Genomic DNA, 26,836 nt, shown 5'->3' with positions numbered 1-26,836 from the left:
TAAACAGCCCATTTCTCTAGATCGAAAAGTTTTAGCAACTGTTGTAGCCTTACAGCATTTTCAGACTATTGCATAAAGGACTGTTAGAGCACCAGATGATACTTGAAGCAGGAATTTCAGGGTCTAATTCCAACTTTTCCTTACACTGGATGTATTTCACATGTAAAATGGTGATAGTGTAGTACTTAATTCATAGAACTGTTGTGAGAATGAATCATATTTTCCTTCTGAGCCCCAGTTTCTCTTGTTATAAAAAGGGGATAGTGACTTTTTTTGCAATGTGACTCAGAAGTAGGTGGCAAAGGCACATGCTGGAACAGCTTTCATTGATTGGAAGAGAGCTGTTAGGTTATATTTTCTCTGAGGTGGCTGCTCAATTATTATTTGAAAGTTCCCAGAGACCTTATATAATTTTCTCATTAGGATTTATTATTATTAGGACATAACCTAAGGTAAGGTGAGATTGCCTTGTAATTCTTTTTTCATACAGAAAAATATACTGGTTCTATGCTGATATCTGCCATGCAACAGAATGTCATAGGATCCAGTATACTGGCTCTATTAGCCTTCCGTGGAGGGATGTTATATAAATTCAACAGTGAAATTTAGGGAGATTTTACCCAGTCCAAGAATATTACACCTTTTTTTCATACACCCAAGGAAGACTGCAAGGGTGTTTTGGAACCAACCATAGTAGGAACTAACATTTATTGAGTATCTTTCATGGGCCAGTTCCTTTACATAAATTCTGTCTTATCTTCACAACAACCAGCAAGGTAGGCATCAGAAAACCAAGGTTCTGAAACATTATATAATTCGCCCATGGTCACAAAGTTACCCACGACAGAACTGCAATGGGCTGTATCAGGACCTGTCTGCCGTCAAAGTCCCTACTTGTTCCACTACACCACTTTATGACAAACTGGTCTATTTGGGAAAAGTGGGGACCAGAGGATTTAAAGAATTTCTCAGTTTCCCTATTTTCCCTCTGACAGTCTTTTCGTTGGTTTTGTTTTTGGTTCTGATGTTTGCACTCTAGAGTTTGAGTGGGCTCGAATGTGGGGTGTCTGTAAACAGAACAATTCCACAGCCCCTCCACAGTCCCGGCTATGTAACAATTTCCTTCCTGCAAAACCTCACCTGGGATTTGGCAGGACTTGCGGGAGGAAGAGTAGAGATGGAGGCAGGGGAGTAGGTTAGTTAGAATAAATGGATAGTTCTTCTCTTACCTTTAAGTTACTTATGAATTTCCGGACAACTCATTGGTTAACTCTTCTCTTGCTCGGGATATTATTACTATTTACTATTTTGGGGGACGTTAGGGGTTACGGGTTTGGAATCTGAAGGAAATTCCTCATGTGATCTGCCACTAGACCCAAAATAAGTTAAGGTCAAAGACAATTCCTTCGTCTGTTTTGGGAGAGGACTGGGTGGGGGGTGGGGTGGTGGGAGGGAGGTTGATTCTGGGTCACTTCTTATATCCAGACACACTGAAGGGATTAGGAGGGATGCCCCTTGAATCACGAGAGATGAAAACAAGAAGACCGCCTCACATTCCCGCTCTCAGGTGAAGGTCCGAGTGCCAGGATTGTTCACGTACCTTCTGGAGAGAAGGAAAAGGTGCAAAGATGCTCAGGGCCTGAAGATTGGGAAGTGGGGAGGGGACCCATCAAGCTCGGTGGGGACCGAGGGGCTTCCGGCTCCCGGGAGGCGTCGTCGGGGGGCGGGCAGGGGACCTGAGGGCGGCGCAGGGAGCACTCAGCCCCCGCCAACCCCAGGCCGCGCTCCCTCGCGTTCCCTACCGCTCGTGCCCTGGCGGCCGCCGCAGTCCCGGCGCCGTAGCCGGGCGTGGGGTCCAGGGGGCGCTGTGGCCCAGCGGCGCCGGCGGCAGGAGCGGCCACGGCGACGCTGGAGGCTTCGCGGAGGATCCCCGCCTGCAGCACCTCGGTCGTCCCGCCGCAGCCTTGCGCCCCCGGCCCGGCTCAGCGGCGCTCCTGCGGGATCCGCGTGGCTGCGGCGGCCCGGGAGCCCGATGCGGTCTGGCGGGCACCGGGCCTCAGCAACAGCGGCGACCTCAGCCCCTGCAGGAGTGGGAGGCTTCGCGGCGGCGCCTGGGGCCCGGCCGGTGCCCTCCGGAGGAGGCTGTCGGCTCAGGGACGACCCCCCCGGCCATGCTGAGGCGGCAGCGGCCGCTGCTCGAGGTGAGTGTGGCGCGGCGCGGTCCCGGGCTCGCTGGCCTTCGGCCGCCCAGGAGGGCCCTGGCGGCAAGTCCTCGGGCCGGGCGGACGGGGCGTCCTGCCGCGGCGGCCGCCTCCCAACCCCGCGGCTGGGGCGGGGGGTGGGGGGTGGCTCAGACCTTCCTCCTCGCGTCCCCCGAGAAGCTGGAAGCGCGTGGGGGGCGACTAGGCCCCGCGACGCCGGGAAGCCCTCGCTCCGGCCTGGGCAGCGGGGCGGCCGGGTGTGTGAAGCCGGGGGCTGGCAGGGTCGCTGGCCACCTTTGGATTGGCCGCGGGCCTGGGAAAGCGCAGCCTCTTCAGGGCCCGGCACGTACATCCCGGAGGGAGGCAGAGGACGCCTGTTTGCGAACAGCCTGGGCTTTTCCGCGCCCGGTGCTGAGTCCCGCAGAGTCCCGGGGGGAGGGGCGGGAGGGCAGGGTGAGAGAACCGGCGCCGAAAGTGCGGGGCCCCGAAAGCCCTTGGAACTCCTGGAGTGTCATTCCCCCACCTGACTGGGCTGAAAACAACCGCTTGCGTCTTATTTGAGGTGAAATTTCATGGGAGCTCAGCTCTGCCTTCTGTTACATTTTGCTCCTAAGCGTGGTCTGCCTTGGAGAAAGCCCTATTCCAGCTTTGAGATGTTAAGTTTCCTAGATAAATACTCACAATTAGAAAAACATCCTGTGTATTTTTTTTTAAACAAAGGTCTGGTCCCCCATCCCCACCCCTGCCATAAGAGAGTGTAAATATTTTAATGCCTCAGTCCTCGTTACAAAATTGTCTCCCTAAATAGATCCATAGGATGAATGACAAGAGGATTTTAAAGTCATGCTAACTATCTTAATAACATACCTGATAGAAATAGGACATATTCTAAATTTTAGTAGGTAAATGATTTGTCCTAGTATTAATGTAAAAAGAAAAGTTAGTGATCATGATTTGATACCGTAGTCAGATATTTGAGTATTTATAGTTAATGATAAACGTGGTTCGGATTATTCTTGTTTTCTATTATGCATGTGAAGGTTGTAGAATTAATTGCTTATAAAACTTATAATCCTGAAAAAAATATGCTTATTGTAGAAAATTCAGAAAGTACACAGAGGTGCGTGCCAACCCTCAGTAAATATTTAATAATGGGGGAAAATTCAGCCATAATCTGACAGAACATTTTGATGGCCATTTAAAGTTTAAAAATGGGCTTGTATTACTGGTGATTTTTAAGTGATAATTTCTGTGTTAGGTTCAGAGTTAACTGTTCCATTTTACTGTTGAACAACCAGTTATTTGTATTAGACCTATAAAAATGTTTTACTAAAGTACATTGCAGTCATAGTCGATTTCCTCAATTAAAACAGAATTTAACATAGGTAACTACCTAAAAGACCCCTAATTTACCTCCTGTGCAGTGTGTGAAGCTCCAGGTGGTAGGACGTTTTGTGTGTGAAATGCTTTTGGGGGCCCTATCCTGTTAGATGCCATAGTCTAGTACTGTTTTTGGAAGATTTTTGCTTAAATATAACTGTAAAAAAATGGCCTTCATTAAAACATTTTGGGGAGGTAGATTAAGTTTAAACAAATCTAATTCAGTTCTTAATGTGTCTCTAAAGACTGCCAACATTAGAATCAGCTAAGAGTGCTTATTAAAATATGCAGATTGCTGGCCCCTTGAATCAGAATTTTTAGAGTTGGTGATGATCCAAGAGCTTCATTTTTATCAAGCTAGTCAGTTCTTAGTCCTTCTAAAGTTTAAGTATCACTGGTAAAATTAATTAACCTTGTCAAGCTAAATGAAGGTATCTGTTTTCTAGCAAATCTATAAGTCTTAAGTGGCAGTACAGTCATTTCTCATAGCAACAGATCATTTATTATCTCATACATGATGTGGTGTTATACTCTTAGAAAAATAATATTTTGAGGGACAGCTGATTCAATCAAACACATTTTTGAGAGCCTTTTCTGGTAGCTGTGGTATTACAGTAGGATACCTGCCTACTTACCTTGGCTCTTAATCTTGGATTTCAGTGTCATTGTCTGTAAAATACAGATAGTTATTATATTTATGCAAGGCTTTTAGGGTAAATACATTTGGAAAAGTTTTGTAATCTGTAAAGATCTTTATAAAATTTTAGTTACCAATATTAAGTGTGAGGTCCTGTCTTTGGTGTTCTAAGAACCAGGAAATGACCAAGGTCTCTGCGAGCAACTAGGTAATTGTGGAAGCAGGACGTGTTTAATTAAATGTTATAAAGCAGAACCAGACAAGTGTAATCGAGGGGAACATGCTGGATCTCTCTTTAAAGCTTCTATGTTTAATCCAGTAGCTTGCTCTTTACAGATAGTAATAATTTTTATATATGTTCATTCCTTCTTCTGTTTCCTGATTCAGTGTTTTATTTTTTAAGGAAAAAATCGTATATGTTACTTGTGAGGAATAATTTTACATTAGCTCCTTTAGAAAGATGGTATGTGTGTGTGGGAGGCTCAAGAGGCAGGGAATATATATCACATGATTCTTTGGTGTGTTTATGAGTGAGTGAGTGATAGTCGCTCAGTCGTGTCTGACTCTTTGCAACCCCATGGACTGTAGGCTGCCAGGCTCCTTTGTCCATGGAGTTCTCCAGGCAACAATATTCAAGTGGGTTGCCATTTCCTTCTTCAAAAAAAAAAAAGAAGATGTGAGTGGAGTTGATCCCATTTCTTCCTCTGTTACATTCCATTCAATAAACTTTTATTTGGCACTTTTCTTGTACTTGCCACAGACTAGTAGCACAGGCACTGCTGCTGCTGCTAAGTCGCTTCAGTCGTGTCCGACTCTGTGCGACCCCATAGACGGCAGCCCACCAGGCGCCCCCGTCCCTGGGATTCTCCAGGCAAGATTATTTAAAAGATAACTGCTTGAATTTCAACTTAAATTCTCATGTTCCTAAATGGTGTGTTTTCTGGTTGTTAATTGCATGATGTGGTGCAGAGCATGGAGTCAGATGTGAGTATGAATCCTTTCTGCAGTGTTACCTACACCCTAGAGCAATGTGACATTTAGATCCTGAGTTTTTTCTTAGGTGCTGTTGGGGTAATAGTACCCCTTAGTACTCAGGCATTCCATGAGATAAAAGTAATCAAAAGCAGTTAGTTCAGTGTCTGTCACTTAGAAGGTGCTTAATAAATATTTAATTCCATTCCTTATTTTGGGGAAAACAAGAACAAAACCAGGCATTGGAATTTCTGTGTGACTTAAAACTTGGTAGCTTTAATTTTTTAGAGAATGAGTTTACTTTTGGACTTTAAAAACAAATTTTTTTTGATGGAAAACTATTTTGATCTTAACTATTACACATATTTTCCATTTCATTTTTAGCTAACAAATTAACTATTCCCTGTGTTTAGCTAAAAATTGGCCATTACCTGTGAAAATATACACATGTTACATTTTCAGAATTTTGTTGATTTTCAGTTATTCATTTTCAGAGTTTTGCATGATCTTTGGCTTTACTTGCATTATATAGAACAGTATTCTTGGTATATAATAATCAGTGAGAGGTACATAGTTGCAGTTATTGAATAGAAATAGTTCTTATACTTAGTTTTCAAAAAGCAGTATCAGTTTATTGACGAATCTTCAAAACGTAGACTTTTCCTTACATACTGCTGTAGATTAGAACTAGATTTTTATAACATGTCAGATATGGGGTCCAGTCTTTTCTTATAACCCATTAACCCTGGACAAGTTTCTTACCCCTTATAAGCCTCAATTTATTCTCCTATAAAATGAAGCTGATAATGCCCACCTTATAGGATTATAGCAAGGATTAAATGATGTAATGTGTAAGTCAGATCTGTAATTCAACCCCATGAGTCCTGGTAAATCAGTGTTACCCTGGAAGTGGGAAATATACTTCTTGTTTACTTCTATTTGAAAGAGCTTGGAAGGTGATTATTTATAGAGTTAACTATAAGAAAATAAAATCAGTATAATCAATATGTAACTATTAGATATTGCTAAATTAGGGAGAAGCTAAAGTATCAGAATTAGTATTTTAATTGTATAGTTAGTGGAATGTCTTACAGTTTATAATACTCTCAGTCTTATTTAATAAAATAATTTAAATGTGTGTGTGCATGTGTGTGTGTGCTCAGTCACTAAGTCGTGTCCAAGTTTGTCACTAAGTTTGTGACCCCATGGACTGTAGCCTGCCAAGCTCTTCTGTCCATGGGATATCCCAGGCAAGAATAATAGAGTGGGTTGCCATTTCCCTCTTCAGAGGATCTTCCTGACCCAAGGACTGAACCCGTGTCTCCTGCTTGGGCAGGTGGATTCTGAGCCACATTGTTGTTGCTGAGTTGTTTCCGACTCTGCTGTCCCATGAACTTCAGCATGCCAGGCCTCCCTGTCCATCACTGTTTCCTGGGGTTTGCTCAAACTCCTGTCCGTTGAGTCAGTGATGCAATCCAGCCATCTCATGCTCTGTCATCCCCCTTTCCTCTTGCCCTCAATTTTTCCCAGCATCAGGGTCTTTTCCAGTGAGTCAGCTCTTGGCATCAGGTGGCCAGAGTATTGGAGCTTCAGCTTTAGCGTCAGTCCTTCCAATGAATGTTCAGGGTTGATTTCCTTTAGGATTGACTGGTTTGATCTCCTTGCTGTCCAAGGGACTTGCAGGAGTCTTCTCCAGCACTGCAGTTAGAAAGCATCAGTTCTTTGGCGCTCAGTCTTCTTTATGGTCCAACTCTCACATCCATACATGACTACTGGAATACCATAGTTTTGACTATCTGGACCTTTGTCAGCAAAGTGATGTCTCTGCTTTTTAATATGACATCTAGGTTTGTGATAGCTTTTCTTCCAAGGAGCAAGTGTCTTTTAATTTCGTGGCTGCAGTCACTGTCTGCAGTGACTTTGAAGCCCAAGAAAATAAAATCTGTCACTGTTTGCATTTTCCCCTCTTCTATTTGCCATTAGAGTGGTATCATCTGCATATCTGAAGTTGTTGATATTTCTCCTGGCATTTTTGATTCCAGCTTGTGATTCATCCAGTTCAGCATTTCACATGAGGTACTCTGCATATGAGTTAAATAAACAGGATGACAGTATACAGCCTTGATGTACTCTTTTCCCAGTTTTGAAACTGTCTGTTGTTCCATGTAAGGTTCTAATTCTATCACTGTTTCCATTGGAAGAAAAGCCTCGACAAACCTGGACAGCATATTAAAAAGCAGAGACGTTACTTCACTGACAAAGGTCCATCTAGTCAAAGCTATGGTTTTTCCAATAGTCATATATGGATGTGAGAGTTGGACCATAAAGAAAGCTGAATGCTGAAGAATTGATGCTTTTGAACTGTGGTGTTGGAGAAGACTCTTGAGAGTCCCTTGGACTGCAAGGAGATCCAGCCAGTCAATCCTAAAGGAAATCAGTCCTGAATATTCATTGGAAGGATTGATGCTGAAGCAGAAGCTCCAATTCTTTGGCCACCTGATACAAAGAACTGACTCATTGGAAAAGACCCTGATGTTGGGAAAGATTGAAGGCAGGAGGAGAAGGAGACAACAGAGGATGAGATGGTTGGATAGCATCACCGACTTGATGGACATAAGTTTGAGCAAGCTCCGGTAATTGGTGATGGACAGGGAAGCCTGCCGTGCTGCAGTCCATGGGGTTGCAAAGAATCGGACATTACTAAGTGACTGAACTGAACTGAAGGTTCTAATTGTTGCTTCTTGACATGAAGACGGGTTTCTCAGGAGACAGGTCAAGTGGTCTGGTATTTGCATCACTCCAAGAATATTCCACAGTTTGTTGTGATCCACACTATGCTAAAGTCATAGTCAATGAAGCAGAACTAGATGTCTTTCTGGAACTTCCTTGCTTTCTTTAGCAAGGAATTTGATCTCTGGTTAGCAATTTGATCTCTGGTTCCTCTGCCTTTTTTAAACCCAGCTTGTATATCTGAAAGTTCTCAGTTGACGTACTGATGAAGCCTAGCTTGAAGGATTTTGAGCGTAATTTTACTGGCATGTGAAATGAACACAATTATTCAGTAGTTTGAACATTCTTTGGCATTACCCTTCTTTGGGATTGGAATGAAACTGACCTTTTCCAGTCCTGTGGCCACTGCTGAGTTTTCCAAATTTACTGCCATATTGAGTGCGGCATTTTAACAGCATCATCTTTTAGGATTTGAAATAGCTGGAATTCCATCACCTCCCCTAGCTTTGTTTGTAGTAGTTTTTCCTAAGGCCTACTTGACTTCACATTCCAGGATGTCTGGCTCTAGGTGAGTGACCACACCCATTGTGGTTATACTGGTCATTAAGACTTTTTTGTATAGTTCTATATATTCTTGCCACATCTTAATATCTTCTGCTTCTATTAGGTCCTTGCCACTTCTGTCCTTTATTGTGTCCTTCCTTGCATGAACTATTCCCATGATATTTCAGATTTTCTTGAAGAGATCTCTAGTCTTTCCCATTCTATTATTTTCCTCTATTTCTTTGCATTGTTCAGTTAAGACCTTCTTATCTCTCCTTCCTATCTTCTGGAACTCTGCATTCAATTGGGTATATCTTTCCCTTTCTCCCTTTCTTTTCACTTCTCTTCTTTCCTTAGCATATTTGTAAAGCCTCTTCAGGCAATCACTTTGCCTTCTTGCATTTTTTTTTCCTTTGGGATTTTCGTGGTCATTGCCTCTTGTACAGTGTTACGAACTTCTGTCCATAGTTCTTAAGGTACTCTGTCTGCCAGATCTAATCCCTAGAATCTATTAGCCACCCACTGTATGTTCATAAGGGATTTGATTTAGGTATACCCGAGTGACCTTGTGGTTTTCCCTACTTTATTCAATTTAAACCTGAATTTTGCAATAAGGACTCATGATCTGAGCCACAGTCAGCTCTAGGTTGTTTTTGCTGACTGTGTAGAGCTTCACCATCTTCAGCTGCAGAGGATATAATCAATCTGATTTCAGTATTGACTATCTGATGATGTCCATGTGTAGAGTTGTCTCTTGCATTCCCTATGACCAATGTGTTTTCTTGGCAAAACTCTGTTAGCCTTTGCCTTGCTTCATTTTGTACTCCAAGGCCAAATTTGCCTTGGTATCTCTTGACTTCCTGCTTTTGCGTTCCAATCCCCTATGATGAAAAGGACACCTTTTTTTTTTTTTTTTTTTTTGGTGTTATTTCTAGAAGGTCTTGTAGGTCTTTGTAGAAGTTGTCAACTTCAGCTTCTTCAGCATCAGTGTTTAGGACATGGACTTGGGTTACTGGGATGTTGAATGATCTGTCTTGGAAACAAACAGATCATTCTGTTGTTTTGAGATTGCACCCAAGTACTGCCAATTCTGACTCTTTTGTTGACTATCAAATCTACTCCATTTCTTCTAAGAAATTCTTGCCACAGTAGTAGACATAATGGTCGTCTGAATTAAATTTTCCCACTCCCGTTCATTTTAGTTCACTGATTCCTAAGATGTCAGTGTTTACTTTTGCCATCTCCTGCTTGGTCACATCCAATTAACCTTGATTCATGGACCTAACATTCCAGGTTCCTATGCAGTATTGTTACTTACAGCATTGAACTTTACTTTCACCACCAGACACATCCACAACTGTGCGTCGTTTCTTCTTTGGCCCAGCCTCTTTCTTTCTGGAGTTCATAGTAGTTGCTCTCTGCTCTTCCCAAGTAGCATATTGGACACCTTCCAACCTGGGGGAGCTCCTCTTCTGGTGTCATATCTTTTTGCCTTTTTATATTGTTTATGGGGTTCTTGGGGCAAGAGTACTGGAGTGGTTTGCCATTTCCTTCTCCAGTGGACCATGTTTTGTCAGAACTCTTCTCTGTAACCCATCTGTCTTGAGTGGCTCTGCAAGGCATGGCTCATAGCTTCATTGAGTTACACAAGCCGCTTCACCACAATAAGGCTATGATCCATGCAGGGGTTTATGGATAATACCAGTTTAATTTATCCATTCGATTTGGGTTGTTTCAGCTTTTTCACTATCATGAATTATGTTGCTTTGGATATTTCATGTGGTTTCATTTCTCTTGGGCATATACTTGGGAGTGAAATTGCCAGGGTCAAATGGTAACTGTTTAAACCTTTTTGAGGAACTGCACCATTTTACATTACCACAGGTTCTTCACATCCTCAAAACATGTTATCTGTCTTCTAAATTACCCTATAGCCATCCTAGTGGGTGTGAAGTGATAAGATAAGGCTTTTATTTGAGATTTGTAACTTTTATTTTCAGTCATTAGGTAAGTTGTTGAAACTTTTACTTGCAGATAAATTGCCAGATTCTTCGATGAGAAGGGGTTTTTGGCTTGAGGATGAATGCCGTGAACTTTTTAGTTTCATGTTTAGTCAACACTGAGCTGGTTAACCACATTGGGTGGTGATGAAGATAGTGGTATGGGGACTTCAACTAAAAGATTGAATTCTAAGAATTTTTGTCAATAAAATGCAGTTGTAAACCTTAGGTTTAGTTTTCTGTTAACTGCTAAAATATTTCTTAAAAGTTAAGAATACAGTTGCAAATTTACCTATTAACGTTTCTAAGCACTCAGTTCTGACAGGTTTTAAGGATTGTCATTACCTCCCCATGAGGTGTAATTCTGTATAAATACAGATTAGTCAAAAATACAAATTATTTACAGCAAAGTTCTTTATACTTGTGTGTAGGATGGTCTCCTATTGTTTGTTCCCATTCAGGTTATTAAAACCTTTTCTGTGAGGTTTTGTTTGACACAGTTCAAAGTCAGCAGTAATGACTTGCTTATGTTTCTTAAGTTTTTTCAAACTAGTTAGGAAATTCTCCAGGGAACCATTGTTTGAGTAAACAGAATGTGTTTTGGGGCTTCATTCTACATACAGTGGATCACCTTCAGTATTTTCCCGTTTGATTATGATCACTGTTAGATCTTTTAATGCTAACTTTGAACTGAGTGAGCTGAAAGTTATACAAGATTGTATAATTGGTTTTTTCACAGTCTTATAGTTGCTTTGGATGCCATAATTTCTATATAGTTATTTAAAAAAAAAACAGTTCTGGAGTCTTTTACTGGGATTAATGGAAAGGTAAACATTTCTGTTTGTAATATAGTTCTTTAACCTCTCATGGCAAGGTTTGGGAGCTTATCTGCTGGGATTCATTTTATTTAAATGAAGAAAGATAAATGATAAATGTTTTCATTATAATTTTAAACCTCAGCAGAGCCTATCTCAGAATTCCCTTTATTAAAATAAAGAGCAAGCAGTATCAAAATTTTGTGAAAATATTCTCTCAAGGTTTATGTAAATGTTAGTCTCCATTTCTCATTTTAAATTGAGAGAAACAATCTCTAAAAACACTGCCACTTTGAGAAAAAATTTTTAAACTTCAGAATTTCATCATTTAGACCTTCTTGTGATTCTGGTGATGTAATAGCTGTCCATAGTTTTTTTGTTTGTTTTTAAATTAGTAGCTAAAGTAAATTATTTTTGAAATTATTGTGAGGTCACTCAGAAATTTTTGCTCAGAGGTTAAAAAGAAAGATTGAAATTCTTTATTCTGGCACAGCCCTTCATGGTCTGCTTCCAGCCTGATCATTCCTCACTCTTACTTCTGCTTACCCCATTATCCAGTGCTCCCAGGTTAACAAAATTTTTCTTGATTTCTTTTGCCTTTTATTACTTATTTGTGTAATGTACAAAAGTTTTGTCAACAGTGTGCCATCTTTCTAATAGGTGTTTCATGTCTGTTATTTACAATTCTTTTTTTTTTTTTAGAATTCTTAAAATGATCCTGTAATATCCATGGTGTCATGGATGTTGTACAACTGAAGAAACTGAGGCTTAGAGAGTTTTATTGACTTTCCTAAGCCCACATCCATGTAACTGACTGCAAAGTCCAGTCTTTTTCATCAAGTGAACTTACCCATGTGTTCTGCATTTGTTTTATCCTAAGATTTTCCATACTGCTTTAGGAAGTATTCAAATTAGGAGAGCACAACTTTAGTTGATTGATTCTGGTGGATATTTGCCTTTGAAGTTGGCATTACTTTGCCAACAAAGGTCTGGCTAGTCAAGGCTATGGTTTTTCCTGTGGTCATGTATGGATGTGAGAGTTGGACTGTGAAGAAGGCTGAGCGCTGAAGAATTGATGCTTTTGAACTGTGGTGTTGGAGAAGACTCTTGAGAGTCCCTTGGACTGCAAGGAGATCCAACCAGTCCATTCTGAAGGAGATCAGCCCTGGGATTTCTTTGGAAGGAATGATGCTAAAGCTGAAACTCCAGTACTTTGGCCACCTCATGTGAAGAGTTGACTCATTGGAAAAGACTCTGATGCTGGGAGGGATTGGGGGCAAGAGGAGAAGGGGACGACAGAGGATGAGATGGCTGGATGGCATCACGGACTCGATGGACGTGAGTCTTAGTGAACTCCGGGAGTTGGTGATGGACAAGGAGGCCTGGCGTGCTGCGATTCATGGGGTCGCAAAGAGTCAGACACGACTGAGCAACTGGACTGAACTGAACTGAACTGAACTGGCACGTAGCTATTTGTATTCGTTTTTTAAAATGTATATATGCGTGTATTTTGGGAATTTCAACTTTCATACACTTATTTTTGAAGTAGATAAAGTGCCTGCCTGCTTTGTGATTAGTAGATAAGTATAATAACTGACCTCTGGACCTCATTTTTCTGATCTGAAATTGAGTGCTGGGCTAGATGTTAAGGCTCTTTCCACACTTAATAGTCTCTTCAATATTTCTAAAGAAGAGCTCAATGAAAAGATGGTTGGTATGTGAACAACTCTAGGCAGTGGTGACTAGATGTCATTAATGAAGTAACAGAACGGGTGGCAGTGGTCTGTTGGTAGTGGCTGAGGAAGATAGGAGAATCAAGGTCAAGGGATTGTGATTTACAGAAATGTATTCCCTGAATGATTAAAGAGAATGTTCTGAATAAAAACACAGAAACTCTGGAAATTAGCTGGATGAATAGTTTGTGGCTAAGGTCTCTTCCCTCTCTACCTATTATTCCCCTTCTTTTGCCCTTTTGTTGTTGTTGTTGTTTATTCTTTTTTGGCTGTGCCCTGCAGCTTGTGGGATCTTAGTTCCCCAGCTAGGGATCAAACCCGCACCCTTGGCAGTGAAAGCACTGAGTCTTAACCACAGGACTGCCAGGGAATTCCCTCTTCTGCCCTTTCTTGTGTGTTTATATTTGTGGAAAATGCATGTAAAACTGTTATGTGAAAATAACCAGGTCACCACTAGCACACTTGAAATAATTAAAGCTTTCATATTGCTCATAAAGTGGGAATTCAGTCATTAAAATGTGGACCCATTATTATGGATCTTAAGAGAATTTGTTTATAAAGTCAAGTAGGGTGTGTTTTGCCTTCAAAAAGGATGAAATGTATTTTAGTGATAACTTTTATATAGCCTACCCACCCTGAAAGTATTAGATATGCTAATATTGATATGTAGGTAATCAGGTGATGTTTTGGCTGGCTGGAGAATTGTTACTCAGCTAGAAAATGATCATGCTTTTCCTTGTTAGCTTCTGGAGTCTTTCAATCAGTGACTCTTGACTTAGCAGAAAAATAATCCTTGACCAGGAGCAAGGAAGTGTTCTTTAGTCAAATAAATTTGTTTTTGTTTTTTTTCCCAGCATACTAGATCCCTCAGAGATTCGTAACTGCACATTAGTATTTTAAAAACTGAAGAGTAAAAGTGAAGAATTTGTTTCACTTTATTTAGCGGTCTCAGGCAATGGCACCTTACTCCAGTACTCTTGGCTGGAAAATCCCATGGATGGAGGAGCCTGGTAGGCTGCAATCCATGGGGTCGCTAAGAGTCGGACACAACTGAGCGACTTCAGTTTGACTTTTCACTTTCATGCTTTGGAGAAGGAAATGGCAACCCACTCCAGTATTCTTGCCTAGAGAGTCCCAGGGATGGGGGAGCCTGGTGGGCTGCCTTCTGTGGGGTCGCACAGAGTTGGACACGACTGAATCGACTTAGCAGCAGTAGCAGTACCCAGACTAATTGACTGTGGAACCATTTTTTCCACATGATACTTAGTCGTACAGCTTTTACTGATCTAGATCAACTTTTATCTGTTTTATAAAGCCTCACTCTTCACAATATCCATGGCGATTTCAACCCTCTGGTGATTTGCCCTGATTATTTCTGAAGGACTTCATTCTGTTGTTGGTTACTGCTGATTATTAGAAAATTTCTTTTATAATTAAGATCTGCTTTTCTTTACTATTTATCCTTTTGTTGTTTTACCTCTGAAATTATACAGAATATACATTTGCTCTCATTTTAATATCTGAAGATGACAAGATAATTTCTTGTCTTCCCTGGTATAATGACTCAAAGCTCACACTGTCTGGGTTCATATTTTAGTTTCACTGCTTTTGCCTTGTGATCTTGTACAAGTCATCACCTCTGTTTCCTCATCCATAAAGAGGGAATAACAGTAATACTTTAGTAGGCTAAATGGGATGGTCCATATAAAGAGCTAATTACATAGTGTGTTGGTGTGGTCCCCTGGGAATCACTGAGATGGATGCCTGTGAAGGGAAAGGGAGAGGAAACTGAACTGACCAAGGAGAGCCTCAGTCTATGATGCAAATCTGGGCTGGGGGCGGGAATCTCAGTCAACTCAATGGAACACCCACCACGTTTAGTCACTGGCTAGGAACTGCCCAGCCTTCCCTGGTGGCTTAGTGGTAAAGAATCTGCTTGCCAATGCAGGAAATGTGAGTTCGATCCCTGGGTGGGGAAGATCCCCTGGAAAAGGAAATGGCAGCCTACTCCAGTGCTCTAGCCTGGGACATCCCATGGACTGGGAAGCCTAGCGGGATACAGTCCATGGGGTTGCAAAGAATCGGACTAAACAAGGAAGAACTGCCCAAGAAGAGTTTGGCCTCCACTGGAAAGCTGAGATGAATTCTGATATGCTGCAGCTGGAGGCTCTTCGCTAATTGTACCCTTTGCACGTGAATGCAAGTTCTTTTTTGAAGGGAGAGGCAAGTGAATGCTATAGTCCTTTTTTTATGCTGTATGGATCTATGTCTCTAAACATTTTCTGAGAGCAAGTCCTCCCTTTTCCATGGCCTTCTCTTCCTGATGGGAAAGTTAGAAGAAGTAGGCTTCCAACAGTGAGACAGGCGTCAGCCTTCATCTCTGTAGTTAGTCTTAGGGTCACAGTGGTTCTCATTGTCTCCTCCACTATCCAGTCTGAATTCTTGCCATCAGCTATCACTTCTGAAGGTCTTGGTGGTTTATCTAGTGATACGACCCAAACCTTTTTGAGGGGTCTGAAAACCATACTCTTCTAAGGGTGAAGTGGTTGTGTTTTTCCATTCACAGTCACAATTGGGCAGGGGAGTATCAAGTGGTACCCAGTAGATCATCTGAATTCCACACATACTCCCTGATCCCATTATGTAACAGCAGCCCTACTTCTCCTGAGGATGAGGTTTAATTAGCTCTGCCATGGTAGTGATTCTTCTTGTCTCCTGGTCCCTGGACACACAGAGTCTCAAATGCTCAGGTATGATCCTTGATATATCTCCTGGCAAGTGTGCCCAGGACCTCTAACTCTGTAGAGCCCAGTGTTTGGGAATCCACTGGAGACTTCCAGTGGATCACTGGGTATGATGGTAAGTAGGGGATCATTTCGGCTTTTACCTTTTGGTTCTTGAACCCATGGGTTCTTAGACCCAGTTGGAAACATAGCTTTGAATCAGTACATATACTGCATCCCAGAGGATAGCACACCATTCTTGCCTCTGAGCTGGTACATTGGCTGTGTCCTTAGTAGGTCATTTCGATAATCTGTAAGCCTGGCTGCCTTTTTGTGGTGCTGTTATGTGATAAGACCACTTGATCCCATGGATATGGGCCCACTGCCATATTTACTTCATGATGAAGTGGTTCCCTTGGTTGGATGCTCCCTTATGTGGGATTTCATGTTTGTGGGTCAAGTACTCTCTAAGCCCTTTCTTAGTCATGTGGCTGGAGCTCTATTGGCAGGAAACACAAACCCATACCTGGAATAAGTATCTTTTGAATACTCATGAGGATCAGTCACTGGCCCTTTCAAGAGGAAGTAACACAAGTGGTCAGCTTGTCATCTAGAGCCAGTTGGTCAGCTTGAGGTATAGTGCTGTACTGGGGGCTCAGTGTTGGTCTCTGTTGCTCATAGGGTGAATATTCAGAGTTGGCAGTAGCCTGATTAAGCCTTGGTGAGTGGGAGTCCATGCCTCCTTCTTTGTGTCCATCTTCACTTCTGTTAGAGTGGCTTCTCTGTTCATGTCTCCATATGCCAGTTCTGGGGTGGCTAATGTCAGCTGTCTGAGTCATTTTGTCTACTTACTTGCCTCTTCTGCATTGGATGCTTTCTGGTGGACATTAACACCTGGAAAAGATTTTCACACTTTATGTTCACTCCTGTATGTTAATTCGTCTCCACTCACATCTTTTTGCATCTATTGTACCGTCTTTTTCCTTAAAGACCCCTAACTAGGTACTCAATCCATTTGCATTGCCCATAAGTCTCTATATTCTCGTCTCAGGCCACTTTTCTTTCTGCACAAAGTGTATCAAAGCTCCATCTTAGGGAGACTTTCCCTTTCCACTGTCAAGGTCACCCCTAAGTGTAGCTGTAATAAAGCTGTTGGGTTTTTGTTTTTAAATTTTTATTTATTTATTTGGCTGCACGGGGTCTTATTTGTGGCATGTGATCTTTAGCTGTGGCATGTGGGATCTAACTGCCTGACCAGGAATCAAACCTTGAAGTCTTAGCCACTGGACCACCAGGGAAGTCCCTGAAGCCTTTTTTTTTTTCCCCAGTGTGCATTCACATACTGACCTGATTTCTTGTAAGCTAAACTTTGGTTATGTCCTCCTTAAGTTGATTTCATGCTGCTGCTGCTTAGTCACTTCAGTCATGTCTGACTCTGTGCGACCCTCTGGACTGTAGCCCACCAGGTTTCTCTGTCCATGGAATTCTCCAGGTAAGAGTACTGGAGTGGGTTGCCATGCCCTCCTCCAGGGGATCTTCCTAACCCATGGATTGAACCGGGGTCTCCTGCATTGCAGTTAGATTCTTTACCACTGAGCCACCAGGGAAGCCCCAAGTTGGTTTCATAGGATCCCCAAACAGTTATAGATATGAGCTGAGTAAGGGTGCTGGCACAGCTGTGGTAGATGTCAGGGAAGTCTTCCCTGCCTACTTACAGAGCTTACTTGTGCCCTGTGGTTCTACTTGGGTTTGATTTTTGTTATACTATTTCTGTCTCATAATGGATTGGTGCTGAGCTCACTTGACTTTATGACTTGGAGAGCTTCCTGTTGAACCCTGCTTATGGGCAGTTCTGGACATACGGTGCCCAACAGTCAAGTGTTCTATCTCTTCCAGAACCCAGTAGCACACCAGGAACTGTTTTACTAATAGCATGACTTTTCTGCAGAACTCCAGGGGCCTGTATTGTAACTCTCCTACTGGGGCTTGCTATAAATGCTGTACTGCAACTTTTCCCACCATTTATACCTCGAGTGGCATAGGAACTGCTTGCTGTACAACCTGGATCTACTGCAGAGTTGTTTATGCCACTCAAAGCTGACAGCCTTTCATACTACTCAGTACATGGGCCAGAGCAGTGTATAGAATGTGTTATATCTAGAATCTGAAGAAATCTACCAGACCTTGTGCTTCCCTTTTTTTTTTTTTTAAAGTAGTGGAGATACAAGGTGCAGCTGTTGGTCTTTTGCTTTGGGGAACGGGGTGTTGGCATAACCTTAACCACTGGATCCCCAAAACTTCATTGAAATGGCAGACCCCTGAATAGTTGTAGTTTTTCTCACATCCCTTTGGATATATATCCTTTGACATGCTAGCCATCTCTTGTTCATTTTGCATGAACAACATCATGTTGTTGATTTAAAAGGTTAGTGTTCTGAGTTCAGGTCTCTTCAGACTGTATTATGACAAGGTATGACAGTTAATGAAGCCCTGAGGCAAAACTGAGTGTATACTGTTGTTCACTCCACATGAAAGGAACTGTTTCTAATTGGGATAGAAAAGAGCTCATTAGCCAGATCAGTGGCTGCATGCCATGTTGTTGTTGTTGGGTCACTAAGTCGTATCCAACTCTTTTGTGACCCCATGGACTATTGTCTGCCAGGTTCCTCTGTCCATGGGCTTTCCCAGGCAAGAATACTGGAGTGGGTTGCCATTTCCTTCTCCAGGGGATTTTCCCAACCCAGGGATGGAACCTCCGTCTCCTGCATTGGCAGGTGGATTCTTTACCACAGAACCATGAGGGAAGCCCATGTGCCATGTACCTGAGGCTTATATCTGCTGTAGCAAACATATTACCTCCAGCATGGTGGCTATGGGCTTCCCCAGTGGCTCAGTGGTACAGAATCCACCTGCAATGCAGGAGATGCAGGAGACCCAGGTTCGATCCCTGGGTCGGGAAGATTCCCTGGAGTAGGATGGCAACCCACTCCAGTATTCTTGCCTGGAAAATCCCATGGACAGAGGAACCTGGGGCGCTACAGTCCATGGGGTTGCAGAGAGCTGGACACAGCTGAGCACAGCAACATGATAGCCATGGCCATGGCTACTGCTTGGCTGAACGTGTGTTAGTCTCTAATTCTCTAGGATCCAGCTAGTTTCTACACAGAACAGACTGGTGAATTAAACGTATGGAACGGACCACTACCCCTGTGTCTTTGAGACCCTTAAGGGTGGCATTAATATCTGCCATTCCTCTTACCTCCACCCCAACACAATATTTTTTTGATTTACTCTTTTGGCCAAGAAGTGGGCAGACATTTTTAAGTCTCATTTGGCTTTAAACTGCTAAGTATGGCAATCCCATTTATATATTCAGGGCCTGGGAAAATAATTGCTGGGTGGGTCAGTGGACAGTGGACCCACTGTAAAATAGACTTTGGCCAGGATTCTATTTATTACTTAGTTCCTAAATTCCTTCCCCTGTAGTAGAGCCATAATGATGTTCCAGGTTTCCAGATATCAACACTAACTTAGACTCTGTGGCCTGTAGTTCTTCAAATGCCTAGGTATTTTCCTTTCCCCACTATACCTGTATCAATTCAGTTCAGTTCAGTTCAGTCGCTCAGTTGTGTCTGACTCTTTGCGACTCCATGAACCGCAGCACGCCAGGCCTCCCTGTCCATCACCAACTCCCGGAGTCCACCTAAACCCATGTCCATCGAGTTGGTGATGCCATCCAACCATCTCATCCTCTGTCGTCCCCTTCTCCTCCTGCCCTCAATCTTTCCCAGCATCAGGGTCTTTTTAAATGAGTCAGCTCTTCGCATCAAGTGGCCAAAATATTGGAGTTTCAGCTTCAACATCAGTCCTTCCAGTGAACACCCAGGACTGATCTCCTTTAGGATGGACTGGTTGGATCTCCGTTGCAGTCCAAGCAACTCTCAAGAGTCTTACACCACAGTTCAAAAACATCAATCCTTGGGTGCTCAGCATTCTTTATAGTCCAACTCTCACATCCATACATGACCACTGGAAAAACCATAGCCTTGACTAGACAGACCTTTGTTGACAAAGTAATGTCTCTGCTTTTTAATATGCTATCTAGGTTGGTCATAACTTTCCTTCCAAGGAGTAAGCGTCTTTTAATTTCATGGCTTCAATCACCATCTGCAGTGATTTTGGAGCCCAGAAAAATAAAATCATCCATTGTTTCCACTGTTTCCCCATCTATTTCCCATGAAGTGATGGGACCAGATGCCATGATCTTAGTTTTCTGGATGTTGAGCTTTCACTTTCATCAAGAGGCTCTTTAGTCCTTCTTACCTTTCTGCCATAAGGGTGGTATCATCTCCATGTCTGAGGTTATTGATATTTCTCCTGGCAATCGTGATTCCAGCTTGTGCTTCCTCCAGCCTAGCATTTCTCATGATGTACTCTGCATATAAATTAAATAAGCAGGGTGACAGTATACAGCCTTGACGTACTCCTTTTCCTATTTGGAACCAGTCTGTTGTTCCATGTCCAGTTCTAACTGTTGCTTCCTGACCTGCATATAGGTTTCTCAAGAGGCAGGTCAGGTGGTCTGGTATTCCCATCTCTTTTCAGACTTTTCCACAGTTTATTGTGATCCACACAGTCAAAGGCTTTGGCATAGTCAATAAAGCAGAAATAGATGTTTTTCTGGAACTCTCTTGCTTTTTCGATGATCCAGCAGATGTTGGCAATTTGATCTCTGGTTCCTCTGCCTTTTCTAATTGAACATCTGGAAATTCACAGTTCACATATTGCTGAAGCTCACCTGAATAAATAGTCCTAGATCCCTTTGGGGAAATATATGTATAATATTTGCTTCAAGGTCTTATTCCTGGGGACCCAGCCATCTTTTTAAATCCGTGGGTCTGGATCAGAAAACTGACTCAGGTCCAGGAATTAGGCAAGGAATAGTAACTATTTATTGAGGCAGGCACTCTCAGTTTTGTTCTTATCTGTTCTTGCTTGCTTTGATTGCGAATGTAGTAATAAGCAGAACTGTTGTTGATTGCCTATTTTGCTTTTATGACACCAAGTTCTTTAACTATCTCCACAGCTCCCTTTGGGTCAGGCTTTATTGGCTATCTCCTACCTTGCAAGTTATGATGATAGTGTGGTCCACTGGCTTCTGGTTTTTAGTGCCACCACCTGGCTGCTGTTGCTTCCAGGTCCCATCATTGCCTTCATCAATGAACCAATTTCTATGACAGCCTCTGCTGTAGAGCCCCTTCTTAGTTATGCTAATGCCTGTCTCACTGTGTATTCTAGTGGCCTTGGTGAGTGGTGTGTCTAATGGACCGTCTTATGGAACATAACTATCTGGTGATTCTTCTGACCTCACATAATATATCCACTCCAGCATTTCCCCCTTTCTGGAGCCTTTTAATCCCATCATCCATTCTCTGCCATGTTAATTCAGGCATCTGAACTTCATTTGGTGTGGGCTATTTTTTCCAGGCTTTTAGGAGTCACTGGCAGTGAGTTGCTGCTGCTGCTGCTGCTAAGTCACTTCAGTCATGTCCGACTCTGGGCGACCCCATAGACGGCAGCCCACCAGGCTCCCCCGTCCCTGGGATTCTCCAGGCAAGAACACTGGAGTGGGTTGCCATTTCCTTCTCCAATGCATGAAAGTGAAAAGTGAAAGTGAAGTGGCTTAGTCATGTCTGACTCTTAGCGACCCCATGGATTGCAGCCTACCAGCCTCCTCTGCCCATGGGATTTTCCAGGCAAGAGTACTGGAGTGGGTTGCCATTGCCTTGAGTTACCACATGCTAAATCCTTGTCGCAGTGGTAATCCCCATATTCTGCGACAGTGGCCCTCCTCCTAACCAGACTTTATCTTATTCAGTCATGTTTGACTTCCTTGATTAAACACTCTCAAAATCCATCACCGTGGGTATCCGCATTGATCCACCTGGTATATGTTGGCTAATTCTTGGAGCACCTTTGAGGTGTTGTCTCTTTTCTCTCTTATCAAGCCCAAGATGTCCTTAACAGGATTCACATTAATTATTATCATGGCAACCAGGAATGGAGGTTGGCGGCAGATTTTGAGGGGAGCTCTGGTTGCCTTGCAGGAGAGAGACCTCTGAAGTGTATTCCTGTAGAGGAGGAAGTGCCAAAGTTTGGAGGCAACCATCTTGTTTATCCCTTCACCGTCTATCAGGCCTCCATGTTTTCCAAACCAGGACCCTGACCTTAAGCATAGCAAACTTGCCCTGACTGAGGATTCAGTCATCTTTGAAGGCTTGCAGCCTTTAATTATCTCTTTCTGCTCTTTCACTATAAATGATAAGGACTTCTTTGTGAGCTACCAGAGAGCCACACTTAATTTCCAATAGTCAGTTGCCCCTGCTAGCGAGTCAGTGCCACATAACAGCCAGCCAATTCCGTTTTTCTTATTTGTACTGTGCCCCTTACACTTTTCAGTCATCACAGTTATTACACCAGATGGAATATTCCTCTTTGGAAACATTTTCCCAAGAAAGTTTTATCATTTTCCCAGGAAGGTTTTAGCATTTGGGCCACCAGCTTGTTCCAGGGACTGTCCATGCCTCGCACATCAACTGGATGAGATCCTTATTTCCAGCAGGACAGTAAGTGATCTAGTTTCCAAACCCCATTTCTTACCTTCTGCTTTCTCAGTCCGTTTCTTGTACCAGCTGTGCCAGCTGGAGTTCTGGAAGTGAACGTCAAGACAGAGTTAGGAATACAAGAGGTAAAAGGGAGAGTGGGTTCCCTGGTGGCTCAGTTGGTAAAGAATCCGCCTGCAATGCAGGGGACCTGGGTTCGATCCCTGGGTTGGGAAGATCCCCTGGAAGAGGGAATGGCTACCCACTCCAGTATTATGGCCTGAAGAATTCCACGGACTGTATAGTCCATGTGGTTGCAAAGAGTCGGACACGATTGAGCTACTTTCACAAGGGACTGGGGGAGGACTCATATGAAAGGAAAGAGGGAGGAAACAGAATCGGCAGGAAGAGCCTTAGTGTGATTCTGATCTGACAGTCTCAGACCCAGTGAGGGCTCCATCAAATATTCTTCATTAGAGTGTCCTGTATTAGACAGAAATGTCCAGGCTTTAGTGCTGTGCTATGATCAGCTATCCTGGAAGAGAGTGGGCTTAGCTTGAAAGCTAGGGATCCTCAAGGGACTGTAGCTGGAAACTGCCATCTGACTTCTAGGCTATGCTATCAGTTACTGGAGGGCTGGAAGCATATCTTGTAGTATTTATATCTCCTCTGAATCTCCTTCTGCTATTCACACTCTTTGTTATTCCCTCTTTTTTTTTTTTAATTCCCTCTTTTCTTTGAAGTATGTTCAATGGAAAAAGGGGCTGGCTGAGTTTGCATGTCAAATGATTGTGCAGATGCTTTCATAAGACACCATTACACTTTGGTATGCAGCACAAGTGCCTTATTCATACTTACCATTTTTTCACACAGAACATTAAAAAGACATTTACTCAAGAGTTGATTTAACAAAATTAATAGTTTTATTGCTTCATCCATCATGTGAAACTGGCATTTTAATTTTTTTTTTAAATTGAGAGTACATGGCAGTGAAGAATATGACTACTAATACAATTTGGTGTTGCCGCCTTGATTCACACCCAAGTGTAGACAGCTCTTCCCACTTCTGCTTTTGCTCCTCACAAATATGTCCACCAGTGCAAAGGTCAATACAGTGAAAAAGGCATACTAAGCTGTTATATCTTAGTGTTATTATGAAAAAATGTGTGTGCTTAGTCGCTCAGTTGTGTCCAACTCTTTGCCACCCCATGGACTATAGCCCTCCAGGCTCTTCTGTTCATGAAATTCTTTAGGCAAGAATACTGGAGCAGGTAGCCATTCACTTCTCCAGGGGATCTTCCCGAGCCAGGGATTGAACCTGGGTCTCATGTATTGCATGCAAATTATTTACCGGCTGAGCACAAGGGAAGCCCATTATGAATTTTTTTTTTTAATTGAGAGATGTAGCTCACGTTTAACATTATATTAGTTTCAGGTGTACAATAGAATGATCAGTATATGTATGAAAATAGTTTTGACCTCATATACTTTCTGGAAGATCTCCTGGAGTCTGTGGACCGTGCTTTAAGAGCTTACTCAACTCATCCCATATTGTGCTTAGATGCCTTCAGGCAGCCTGAACTTTGCTTATAAGATTTCCTAGCTTGTTTTTAAACTTCCATAAATTCAACAGCATTGTTAGATAAACTCCATTGAGTGTTTGACTTAATCAGTCTAGTCAATTTTAGAAGTCAGAGAGTACTTAAGAGATTTTCTAGGCTAGTTTCTTCTTTGGATAGATGAGTGAACTGAGATCTAGGTTAGTACTTTTGTCTTTTAAGCTATTAATTTTATTTATCTAAATTGATTAAATTAAGAAACTTATGTTCTTGAATATCCTTTTTCAGGACCAATTTTGTTACACATGTTTGTCTAGATAAAGTACTTTCAGTTTTTAAGATATTCTAATTACACATGAAACTTTAAAAAATAACAAAAAAAAGACCATCCTAGACAAGTCAATATGCATACCTTGAAAAGAATAATTTATGCAGCATACTCGTTCCTCAGATTCCACATTTATCTCAAATATCTCTTTCGATCTTTCTTACTTTCTCTCTGGTGAACTAAGTGCTGTGTCTCTGTATACTCATCTCTCATGGAAAATATTGTTAGTCCCCTGACCCCCATTGGACTGGAAATTTCTTATTTTCAGAGCTCTTAAAATAACTCTTGAGCATACATAAGTGATTTGTAAATGTTTTTTTTATTTTGCTGCACCATGTCGCTTGTGTGATCTTAGTTCCCTGACCAAGGATTGAACCTGGCACTTGGCAGTGAAAACATGGACTCCTAACCACTGGAGGAGAATTCCTAAATATATTAATAAAAAAAAAAAATTTACTTGGCTGTGCTGGGTCTTCATTGCTGTGCGTGGGCTTTCTCTAGTTGGGGAAAGCAGGGGCTACTACTCTTTAGTTGCAGAACACGGGCTTCTCATTGCAGTGGCTTCTCTCGATGTAGAACACAGGCTCTGAAGTAGTTGCAGCTTGCGGACTCTAGAGTGCAGGCTCAATAGTTGGGGCATACAGGCTTAGTTACTCTGCAGCATGTGAAATCTTCCCGAATCAGGAATCAAACCCATGTCCCCTGCACTGGCATGGAGATTCTTAACGACTGGACCACCAGGGAAGTCCTAAATATATTCTTGAATAGATAGATACTTAGATGAATTCACAGACTGGCCAAAAGATAGATTTTCCTTTTTGTTCATGCATAAATTTACCAGTGTCCAAGGGACCTGTATGCAGATCAGGAAGCAACAGTTAGAACTGGACATGAAACAACAGACTGGTTCCAAATAGGAAAAGGAGTACGTCAAAGCTGTATATTGTCACCCTGCTTATTTAACGTATATGCAGAGTACATCATGAGAAATGCTGGGCTGGAAGAAGCACAAGCTGGAATCAAGATTGCTGGGAGAAATATCAATAACCTCAGATATGCAGATGACCCCACCCTTATGGCAGAAAGTGAAGAGGAACTAAAAAGCCTCTTGATGAAAGTGAAAGAGGAGAGTGAAAAAGTTAGCTTAAAGCTCAACATCCAGAAAACGAAGATCATGCCATCTGGTCCCATCACTTCATGGCAAATAGAGGGGGAAACAGTGGCTGATTTTATTTTTCTGGGCTCCAAAATCACTGCAGATGGTGATTGCAGCCATGAAATTAAAAGATGCTTATTCCTTGGAAGGAAAGTTATGACCAACCTAGATAGCATATTGAAAAGCAGAGACATTACTTTGCCAACAAAGTTCCTTCTAGTCAAGGCTATGGTTTTTCCAGTGGTCATGTATGGATGTGAGAGTTGGACTGTGAAGAAAGCTGAGCGCCAAAGAATTGATGCTTTTAAACTGTGGTGTTGGAGAAGACTCTTGAGAGTCCCTTGGACTGCCAGGAGATCCAACCAGTCCATTCGAAAGGAGATCAGTCCTGGGTGTTCTTTGGAAGGACTGATGCTAAAGCTGAAACTCCAATACTTTGGCCAACTCATGTGAAGAGTTGACTCATTGGAAAAGACTCTGATGCTGGGAGGGATTGGGGGCAGGAGGAGAAGGGGATGACAGAGGATTAGATGGCTGGATGGCATCACCGACTCAATGGACATGAGTTTGAGTGAACTCTGGGAGTTGGTGATGGACAGGGAGGCCTGGAGTGCTGCAGTTCATGGGGTCGCAAAGAGTCGGACATGACTGAGCGACTGGACTGAACTGAACTGAACTGAAGGGAAAGAAATACCTTAAACCTGCAGATATACCACTCTTACTGTGGATGAGTTTCAGCAATCCTTAAATTTATGAGCTTTATTTTCAGTGTTTAGGTGGAGTAGTAGTCCTGCCCCCCCACTTTGAAGCTTCATAATCACATGTATTTGTTGAGGTGTCTGCCCTCAACCTCCATATTTGTTATACTGGATGTTTCAAAGAGAGAATTGATGCACACCAGTGTCTTCCTTACCAGTTATGAGTTGTCTTTTATTGTGAAGGTTAACCAGAAGATGTGTTTTAAGTTTTTGAAAATTGTTAACATACTTTCAAAATTCCTTTATTGTTATGTGCTTTCCCTCTTCTGTTGCTCCTTGAGCCTTGTCTTTAATACAAGTTCATCAGAGCTTTTCCTTTTTAAACAATTCTTAAAAGACAGTTAAAGTATGGGTGGATGGGGCTGCAGATAGGAAGGACATCATGAAGTTTTATGAACTCATGTAACTGTTGGGTAATTTAATACAGTTTTTTTCCTTGGGAGAATACCTTTCTAGCTGCCAACTTTAAATTAGGTTATTTTCTTTTTCTGTTGTCCTTTTGGTGTTTCTTTAATGACAAGTGTGAATGCTTCCTGGCATGGGGTTCCTATTTTAGATTGCTTAGGATGGTGTTGGAGAGAGCGTTACTTTTGCTCAAATATTTTTTGTAGTATTTTAAAAGCAACATGTTAAACAGGTCAACATGACATTTGTGACTTGACTTTAAAAGCTTTAAGGAAAATACTTGTGAAGTCAGCT

The 26,836-nt window shown here is 42.3% G+C and overlaps 1 protein-coding gene across 4 annotated transcripts in view; it reads left to right on the top strand.

Moving 5' to 3' along the window:
• Positions 1–1,899: 1,899 nt before the first annotated feature.
• Positions 1,900–26,836, top strand: part of ZFYVE9 (zinc finger FYVE-type containing 9) — a 182,476-nt gene continuing 157,539 nt past the window's right edge. For 3 of the 4 annotated variants that reach the window (XM_027537257.1, XM_027537256.1, XM_027537255.1), the window contains exon 1: positions 2,098–2,201. The gene's annotated coding sequence lies outside the window, so the exon portion shown is untranslated. Of the gene's footprint in view, positions 2,202–26,836 lie in introns of all 4 variants that reach the window. The other variant, XM_027537254.1, reaches the window with a different exon arrangement.

Source organism: Bos indicus x Bos taurus, chromosome 3 (assembly GCF_003369695.1).
Source record: "Bos indicus x Bos taurus breed Angus x Brahman F1 hybrid chromosome 3, Bos_hybrid_MaternalHap_v2.0, whole genome shotgun sequence".
NCBI classification, from domain to species: Eukaryota; Metazoa; Chordata; class Mammalia; order Artiodactyla; family Bovidae; genus Bos; species Bos indicus x Bos taurus.
This window is presented reverse-complemented; position numbering and strand designations above follow the sequence as displayed.